The 10230-nt window shown below is 42.7% G+C and overlaps 1 long non-coding RNA gene across 1 annotated transcript; it reads right to left on the reverse strand.

Annotated features, from left to right (window-relative positions):
* Positions 1–354: 354 nt before the first annotated feature.
* LOC139790046 (uncharacterized) lies at positions 355–3008 on the reverse strand. Its single transcript, XR_011723356.1, has 2 exons — positions 638–3008; positions 355–487 (listed from the first exon to the last, which is right to left on the reverse strand). It is a non-coding gene; the product is annotated as an uncharacterized lncRNA (long non-coding RNA).
* Between the last annotated feature and the right edge of the window lie 7222 nt (positions 3009–10230).

Genomic DNA, 10230 nt, shown 5'->3' on the forward strand with positions numbered 1-10230 from the left:
TTCCATGCAACAGCCAGCTGAAAATACATCTTCTGCACCTTAGAGTAAAACGTAACTCTAAACCTGACCATTCTACTAAAACTGTTTTTTTATGGAAAAGCATATTTCTGTAAGCATCTCAGTTAAAAAAAAAAAAAAAAAAAAAAAAAAGAAAAAGGTATTCTTCTCCATTAACATTTCAATGAAAGTCTTGAGGAACTTTTCAACAAGTCCTACCACTGGCCAAAATCTAAATGATACAAAAACACTGGATGAAACAGAGGTTGGGAAAAAAAAAACCACAACCACACATGTCAGTGAAATCCAGAGCTCCAACTGAAAATATATTTCAACATTAAAAACCATACCCAGAAACTCTTTTATTTCTTTATTATAATAACCTTTTTTCAGGTGTTTCTAAATTTTCCAAACTGAAAACATCCATGCTGGTCATCTTCCCCGGGCTGTTCTGGTAATACAAATTTCAGCTGAATTATTCTGGTTGCTTCTGAAACCAAAGCAAAGTATTATATTTATTATTTCAATAATTAAAAGTAACTAATCTGGTATCCAGGCTTTCCAGTAAGGTTTTACTTTTGGCAGAGAAAAATTTAGTTTTTAAATGTCCTTTTTGATATTTCTGTGAAGACACACTTACATTTACCCATGTTATATACTTCTAAGAATCTGCAGTTCAGTAAAAACTTCCTGTGGTTATATACTTAAAAACTCTCTGAAATCCTTTGAAATGCTTAAGTCTCCCACAGCTTAGAGCAGGATCAACTGCAAATAAATCATTTTATCCCATGTAAGAGTTCCCTCCAGGCCACAACCACAGAGCTGGAGTTGCATAGGCTGTAATAACAGCTGTTAACCAGCTCCAGCTCCAGCAAGATGAACCAGCAGAACTGTGGAAGTACAGCTTGTGCCTCATGTGGTCTCGGTGACCAAATTCCTGGCAGCAAACACGGAGGTGGGAGGCAGCTCCCTGATGGTAATACAGAAAGAACAATCTGCAAGAGGACTGACTGAGCAATTTTTTATGGATCTTAAATTTAAGATCTATTGTTGCACATGATTCAGTGTTGTAGAAAAGATTATCTAGATAATAACTCATTCTTTCCTTCATGCTCTCAGTGGACTGTGCACATATAATTAAAAACAGAATGTACTCTTGTGCTTTCTAACTTAATCATTGTGTCCTTGTGAAATATATTTGAAACAGGTAGTATTTCTCCATGCCAGGGTCACTTCTTTTTCTGTAACTGATGATCTAGTCCCTCACAGCCAGAACATCGCCAATACTGTGTCACAGTGCCCAGCATATTATGCTCAGCATAAAAGGCCTCAACTCTCTTCATGCCAGCTCATCAACTTCTTTGTTACAAGAAAATTCAATGCCAAAAGCAATGTATTACAAGGCTTAGAATTTAAGGCTCTTTAATTTAGAGCTAGGAGGATGACTAAGAGAATTGAAACATCTCTCCTGGGAAGAATGACTGAGAGAACTGGGGCTGTTTAGATTTGAGAAAAGAGTATCTTTAAATATCTGAGGGGTGTGTGTCAAGAGGAAGGGGACAATCTCTTCTTCAGTCCCAGTAATAGGACTAGGAATAATTGGTTCAAACTAGAACATTGGAAATTCCACCTCAACATGAGGAGAAACTTTGTTACTGTGAGGGTGAAGGATTATGGGCACAGGCTGCAGGTGGAGTTTGTGGAGTCTCCTTCCCTGAAGACTTTCAAATCCCTTCTGGATGTGCTCCTATGTGGCCTGCCCTAGGTGACCCTGCTTTGGCAGGGGGGTTGGACTAGATGATTTTTAGAGGCCCTTTCCAACCCCTGATATTTTATGATTCCAATCAGCAAAGCATTTGCTCAAATGTTCTTAAAGTAGCCATGGTTTTAAACACATGTTGGTGGGAGTTCTGAATCAGGCAGAGGGCATGCAAACTAAATTATCCTTTTCATACCAATGTCTTTTGGGCATTTTGGTAACTGAAATTGTACTAGTCACCACAAAGAATCTGAAATACTGCCACTCTCCCCACATGGAAATTACTTCTGTGTTTTGTGTGCCTCTTTTTTATAATAATATTAAATACTGACCCTTAATTTGGCAGGGTTTTTTTTATACAATAAATGATGTATTCTTATCTGTATTTTCTGGTGAGAAGTAGTTGCTATACAGTTCTTCCAGTGAAGAGAAATTTCATCACATTGCTAATCTCCACCTATTCATAGTTTTATCTCCTTCACACATACCAAATACCTTCTATTTTTCTGGCCGAATATTATTTCTTTTCCCCCTCCGATATTAAATTGTTTAGAGTACTTGAATACAGGTTCTCTAAAAAAAAATGGGGTCCATTTTCTCCAGTAACTGCAGAATACAACATAAGTATCCTTGCTTACCTTTTCAAATCTGAGACACAACAGTTGCCACAATATTCACCTTCTCTAGGCGCCACTTTTTTTACATGTATAGAGGGATACAGGCCAGGGTTGGAGCAATTCCAAGCATCAATACAGGCTGGGTGAAGAATGTTTTAAGAGCAGCCCTGAGGAAAATGACTTACGGGTGTTGGTTGGTGAAAATCTCAAATGAACTGTCAATGGGCACTTGCAGTACAGAAAGCAAACCCTATCTTGGGCTGCACCAAAAGAAGTGTGGCCAGCAGGTCATGGGAAATGATTCTTGGCCTCTACTTCAACCTTGTCCTATCCCACCTGGAGTACTGTGTCCAGTTCTGGAGTCCCCAGCACAAGAAAGACATGGAGGGAGTCCACTGGTGGCCATAAAGATGATCAGAGGGCTGAAGTATCCCTCCTAAGGAGACAAGCTGAGAGAGTTGCTTATGCTGAGGTAACAAAATGTTATAGTCACATACAGTTTTCAAACACTGGCAGAAACATTTCAGAATTATGAGCTAGGCTGAGCTCATAATATTATCCAAATTAACTAAAAATAAAAATAAATATAATTAAGAGAAAAATCTGTATAACTGTCCTGAAGTGCCTTATTTACATGTTTTTAAAAAACTCCCAGGGCTGGTGATTCCACCACCTCCCTGGGCTGCCTGTTCCAGCACCTAACCAACTCTCTAAGTAAAGAAATTCTAATATCTGGTCTAAGCTTCCCTGGTGCAACTTTAGGCAATTTTGTTTAGTTCTATCATTATTTACTGGAGAGAAGAGGCAAACACCCACCTCATGATAACCTTTCAGGTAGTTTACAGGTAGATGTAGAGAGCAGTAACATCTCTGCCTCCTCTTCTCCAAACTAAATATTCCTAATTCCCTCAGCCTGTCCTCACAGGACTTGTTCTCCAGACCTTTCACCAGCTCGGTTGACCTTCTCTGAACTTACTCTAGCACCTCAGTGTCTTCATGTAGTGAGGAGCTCAGAACAAAACACAGTACTCAAGGAGTGCCTCTCCGTTTTTCTGGGCACTGAGGTCAGGCTGACAGGCATGCAGTTCCTCGGATTTTCCTTCCAGCCCTTCTTGTAAGATGGGTGTCCCACTGGCAAGCCTCCAGTCACCAGGGGCCTCTCTTGTTAAACAAGATTGTTAATAAATGATGGAGAGAGGCTTGGCAAGCTCCTCTGCCAGCTCCCTCAACATTCTTTGGAGGATCCCAATGGGCCCCATAGACTTGTGAGTGTCCAGGTGCCAGGACAGGTTGTTAACTGCTTCTTCCTGGATTATGGGGAGGTTGTGCTGCTCTGCATCCTCATCTTCCAGCTCAGGGGGTGGCTGGTCTGACTAGCGAAGACGAAGTCAAAGAAGGCATTAAGTGTCTCAGCCTTTTCCTCACCCTTGGTTGCAGTATTTCTTTTTTTGTTGTTTGTTATGACAGTGGCCAGACTGAGCTTGTCTTTCTACTTTTCTCATGCTAAGGTCTGAAATAAAATCCTGACTGGGACACTCAGGAAAGAATAGAGAAACTGATCATCTCACATCTAAAATTTTGCTTCTGAAAAATCCCAATTCTGCTGCTGACTCAATTTATTATCCTTTACGTTATAGTAACATTAATCACTCTGCACAAAGCAACATGTTTTTTCTGTCCCCAGCAAAGGGGCCCATCACCACATCACCCTGATCCTCCCCCTTCTCCTGCGTCAGGGCATCTTTAAGGCCACAGACCCACAACTCCCCAGGCAGCCATAACTGGCCATACACATCACCACCGCAGGGGCCCCAGGAGCTGTCCCACAGCCTGAGCAGAGCTTTAAGGCACTCCCTCTCATGCCAAGATGCCCGCTGGCAAGAGGCAGCAAAGCAGCAAGGCGGCTTGTGGCGGCTGCCCAGCTCTGAGCTGAGAGCAGAGATGGCTGCAGGTGGAGCAGGCAGTGTCACATGGCCGGCAGTGCAGAGCCCATGGAGGTTGATCTACACAAAGATCAAGGAGAGACAATGGAACTGAACCCACCTGCAGCACGGCTCCTCCGGCACCACACCACCAGGCCAGTGACACGTTGGTGACAGAGGTGTGGGAGCACCCGGCTGACACGACACCGCTGGTCCCAGCACCCATGCCTGGTGACAGTGGGCAGGCCCAGCCCCTCTGCCCGGCTACCTGCCAGGAACACCCATTCCACAACCCAGCAACCACGCTGCTGACTGCAGCACTGGCCCTTCTCGCTTGTTCCCCTCCGCTGCTCTGAGCCCCAAGGAAAGGGGACCAGAGAACACAGCTTCCACCCAGCTGCTGAGCTAAGATGACAGAAGTCCTCCCTCAGAGAGCTACCAAGGCAGCTGGAGGTGGGCTTCCAGCACTCTGAGGACCAGGGGGGCTGAAGACCAAGACTGATCCCCTGCAGACAGGCAGAAAGAACAGCAACACATCAAGCAAGGAAGTTTGAAGAGAGCTTTTCCTCTGGAGAAGCAGTCTGCCAGGAAGCAGTGCTGGCCTTCAGCATTAGGTTATTTCTGGCTCCTTCAGTTAGGAGTTTTTTTCAAGGCTGAGCATTGCCTCATTTGAAAAGACCCAGCATCACAAGAAAAGGAACAGTACAGGTGCTGTGTTCTGGAGTCCTCAGCACAAGAAGGACACAGAGCTCTCAGAGCAAGTGCAGAGGAGGCCGCAAAGATGATCACTGGCTGGAGCACCCCTTCAACAGAGACAGGCTGAGGGAGTAGTGGTTGGTCAGCCTGGAGAAGAAAAGGCTCCAGGGAGACCTTAAAGAACCTTCAGTACCCAAGGAGGACCTACAGGAAAGCCAGGCAGGGACTTTCTACAAGCGCACACAGTACACAGGATGAGGGGAAATGGTTCTGAACTGCAAGAGGATAGATTTGGATAGTAGCAAGAAATCATTGTCTGTGAGGGTGGTGAGATGCTGGCACAGGGTACCCAGAGGAGCTGTGGATGTCCCCTCCCTGGAAGCACTTAAGGCCAGGCTGGACAGGGCTTTGAGCAAATCACATTTAGTGGAAGGTGTCCCTGCCCATGCCAGGGCATTGGAACTTGATGATCTTTAAGGTCCCTTTCAACCCAAAAGCTGGACTCTATGATTCCACAGACTGTCACGTCCTACTTTTAGAGGGACTCAAGTTTTATCTGATCCATACAGGGGGCAAAGGGCAGATGCTTTACAAGACCTCCAACATTTGCTGGGTAAAAGGGAAAGCTTCTAACAGTATGTGTCTGCAGAAACCCTTTGGCATGACATTTGCAAAAGCACCATCTATGTGAAAATGGAAGTTCACAGGGAAGGGGTTGATGGAAACAAGAGACAGACATATCACAGCTGCCAAATGAGAAAAAAGCTGTCATCAAAAAGCAATTTCAACTGGATCTCAAAGAAATGCAATGTTATCCGCAGGGAATGGGAGAGATGAAAGCCAGCTTATACTGAAATAATGCTTTTACTAAGTACTCTGTCATAAAAACTAAATGTGGTTTACTTCTTGAGAGCCCTCGGTTTTAATTGTTTTTAGGCAACACACATACTGAAAGCGAGAATGTGAAAAGGGGGTGATTTCCTATAATCTTGTAGTTTTTGTCAATATGCAGATTCACACTTGCTCAGTCTTTCCCTTGGTCACTGAATTACACTAGAAATGGTGGAAAGGCCTACAGCTCAGCTTACCCAAGGTTTACAGTGCTTGACAGAAAAGAAAATGAGCATGTCCCTGAGATAAAGAATAAGCATACTTGGGCATAAGCACATCCGTATACAGGCCACATATTGACAACACTTTTCAGCTTCTGATGATTCTCCTTTCCCACGGAGATCGTGAGCTTATCCTTATAAAAATAAAATTTCATTCTAAGAACTAATGGTATTAATGCCATGAAATTTAACTGCACCAGATTAATTATTATTTTGTAATCTATAAGGGTCTGGATTCTGAATTTTCAACTAGATAAAATTTTCTTTTTGACTGAACCTGAAATATAAAAGTATGCTTTTAAAAATTATCAAGGTGACTCAAATACTTTCCTCTGAGTACATCCTTTCAAAAGCTCTATGTGCCACATACATGTGCTTGAAGACACTTCTCATTGATTTTTCTTTCACGGTTAAGAATTAATTCATCCTTGTGGAACTTTCCATTACGGACAATATTAATAACATTTTATACACTCTATGATTGTATAAGTATGACTAGATTTCTGATCTTTTCACAGACTTTTTTAACTTATGTTGGATGCTGAACTGGTCACAACCAGTTCTTAGCAAATAAAGAATTCAATAAGTAGTTAATAAGAAACACAAATTGCTCTGTTCTTTGTCAAGTGCTTCTACCAAGTTTAGAGCACACATCTCAGCTAAGGGGTTAACTAAATTCTTGAATAAATACTTCACTGAAAAGTTAATAGAGGAAAAGAGAGGTTTTGGCCTGATAATGAGTTTAGTCAGCAAATATCATAGAATCATAGAATTGGCTGGGTTGGAAGGGACCTCAGAGATCATCATGTCCAACCCTTGATCCACTACCGCTGCAGTTACCAGACCATGGCACTGAGTGCCACATCCAGTCTCTTTTTAAATACCTCTAGGGACGGAGAATCCACCACTTCCCGGGGCAGCCCATTCCAATGTCTGATCACCCTCTCCGTCAAGAAATTCTTTCTAATGTCCAACCTAAACCTCCCCTGGCACAACTTGAGACCGTGCCCTCTTGTCTTGCTGAGAGTTGCCTGGGAAAAGAGACCAACCCCCCCGGCTACAACTTCCTTTCAGGGAGTTGTAGAGAGTGATGAGGTCTCCCCTGCACCTCCTCTTCTCCAGGCTGAACAGCCCCAGCTCCCTCAGCCTCTCCTCATAGGGTCTGTGCTCGAGTCCCTTCACCAGCCTGGATGCCCTCCTTTGGACCTGCTCCAGGACCTCGATATCCTTCCTAAACTGAGGGGCCCAAGTACTACGCCTGCAAATAGAAATAAGATGTTAAAACATAACTGAAATCTGGAATTACAAAGGGGACAATGAAGAAACAGCAGCCATCTCTGTCTAGTTAAAAAGTCCTGTATTTCACAATAACTTGGAACACGACTCAGCTTCTTGCTACAGAGAACAGCAATGCCTTCTCAAAGTAGAAATCAAAAAGTATATGCTCTGTCATGCTGAAAAATGTATGAACAGAAGAGCAGCAATGCATAGGATAAAAAACAAAATACAGAAATATATATACAACCCGATCTCGATGCTGTCAGGGACAGGTGCCCGAGGGCCCCTTGCAGCAGGGCCGCCTCAGGAGAGGGCTCCAGGGCTCTTCCCAGCCCTGATGGATGTGGATTCTGCAGGGCAGGTGGCAGCGGATGGTGAAGGCGCGCAGGGGAACAGCAGCGCGGACCAGGCGGAGGAGAGGAGGGGCTGTGGTCTGATGAGCTTGAGAGAGAATGAGCAGGGGATGGGAGGGAATGGGCCCCTCTCGGATCCCTCAGGGTTCCAAAGACCCCTCTCTTCAGGTCCTCGTACTGGCAAAACTTGTTTTTCATACAGTCACTTGCACTATATGAATTATTCTCATTATTTAACCCATCAATAATGGAACGGTATTTATTCTTTCTCACTGTTTTTCTGAAGACACGTTTTGATCTATGTGACCAGCAGTCACATATGTGCTGTTTTGTATATTGGAAGTAATCATCACTGTTCCAGCACAATTGCACATGCCCAATATCCCAAGATTATCAACCCCAAGGAAAAAACTCCCCACCACATACTAAAAGTTATTTAATCCTACTGATGCAGAATATTTCTTAGTAGGTGTTGCTTAATATTCTTCTCACTTAAATAACTGGGAAGTACCCATTATTCTTATGATGATTACATCACATTGCTTCATAGTAAATGCAGAAAAGAAACAGTAATTGTAATTTGCAGTAGTAGCATATCCATCTGCTAACACGTCTTTAACACAATGGGATTTATTAGTTTTTTTATACATTCAGTTATAAATGTTACTGGCCATCATCCTTATACCCATGCAATATTTTTACCACCTTAGTCTTCATTAAGAGTTTTCAACATTTTACAGTTCCTTATTTTGTAACTATTTCCTTCTTTTTATGTTTTAGTTTTTACTGGTGCTGATTCTTAGTAAGAATTGTCCTCAAAAAACCCTGAAGTTGTGAAATGGTGGAATTTTGGCATATTGAATTTTAGTCATACCGCTTCCCATTCAGAACTTCCAGAATTCCTCAGAGGTACAGTTATCTTGGTTCAGTGATCAGAATGAACCAAACACCAGAGAACAAAATTGCTGTTACTCTCCACCACCCTCCCAAGCTAAAAGAGGAATACGAGAGACTTAAAAGGCTGGATGACAAAGCTTGAATAGGTTTACCGGGACAGGGAAAGGACAAGACATGGGATGAGGAGAAATTATGCAAAACCCAGTCTGGATGACTGCTGATTTAAGTGTCCGAGGGTCCATTGGGGTAGGGCTTACTCGAGCAAAAAAGGCCACGATTCTTTTCCAGCTGATGAGAGAGGGACGGAGCCTCTGCCCCAGGCCTCCGGGAGCAGCGGGACCACATGGGAGCAGGGAGCTGGAAGGGGCTGCGGCTCCGCTCCTCCCGGGTGTGTAGAGGATGGCAAGGAGGTGGGAGGGAACACTGAGCCCTCGCTGTTCTGCCCTCGGGACTGAACGCCCTTTTTCTTAAGATCCCCGTAGCGATACCATAAAATGAGCCAGGGCCCCTCGACCCATGACAATAGTGCAAGGAAGTATAGGTTGAATCATGCTCTGTTAATCAGTACTGTACAAAATCAGGTCATGATTACTGGTTTCTAGGCAACGACTACCTTCCAATTAATTTAATTAATTTGTCTTTATCCTAATAAGGTCTAAAGTAGATTGATTTTTGTTTGGTATTCCTGTCTTTTATATAATCTACTCCTATTACAATGGCTAATGCTGATTAGTTACACAAGATTTCCAGCACAGGACCCATAAACTGAACTTCTCAAATAACACTGCACTTTTTTTCTTTTTGCTATGGGAAACTACTACTTTAAATACACCCATGAAGAAAATAGCAATGAAAGCAAAAATTTATCTCCACATGTCAGGAAGAAGCACAAGTGTTCAAGCAACAAGGTAGTGAATATTCTCATGCTCTTCAGCATGCAAATAAAAAGACATCTATTAATAGGCAAGTATACTTTGTTTCTAATTCATAAGACAATGAGAAGTCTTTATCCTAATTAGGTCTAAAGTAGATCGGTTTTTGTTTGGTATTCCTGTCTTTTATATAATCTACTCTTATTACAATGGCTAATGTTGATTAGTTACACAAGATTTCCAGCACAGGCTGAACTGAACTTCTCAAATAACACTGCACTTTTTTTTCCTTTCTGCTATGGGAAACAACTACTTTAAATACACCCATGAAGAAAATAGCAATGAAAGCAAAAATTTATCTCCACATGTCGGGAAGAAGCACAAATGTTCAAGCAACAAGATAGTGAATATTCTCATGCTCTTCAGCATGCAAAGAAAAAGACATCTCTTAATAGACAAGTATACTTTGTTTCTAATTAATAAGACGATGAGAGGTATTCAGTAGGCTTTTATAAATCAGTATTAAGTTACTCCTTTTTTCCTGCTGCCTCTAACATCCACTCCAACCCTTATGTAAGTATTGTCAAAACACCCTTTCTCCGACTTCATTCTTCTACCTACTGCTTTTGTTGATTTTCTTTCGATTTGTGCTACCACATAACCTCCTCATGTGTGGCCTCTCTAATGCCTCTCACTAACCACTTGCTCTGCAACCAGCTCTATGCCT

The sequence above is a fragment of the Heliangelus exortis genome, chromosome Z (assembly GCF_036169615.1).
Source record: "Heliangelus exortis chromosome Z, bHelExo1.hap1, whole genome shotgun sequence".
Classification (NCBI taxonomy): domain Eukaryota; kingdom Metazoa; phylum Chordata; class Aves; order Apodiformes; family Trochilidae; genus Heliangelus; species Heliangelus exortis.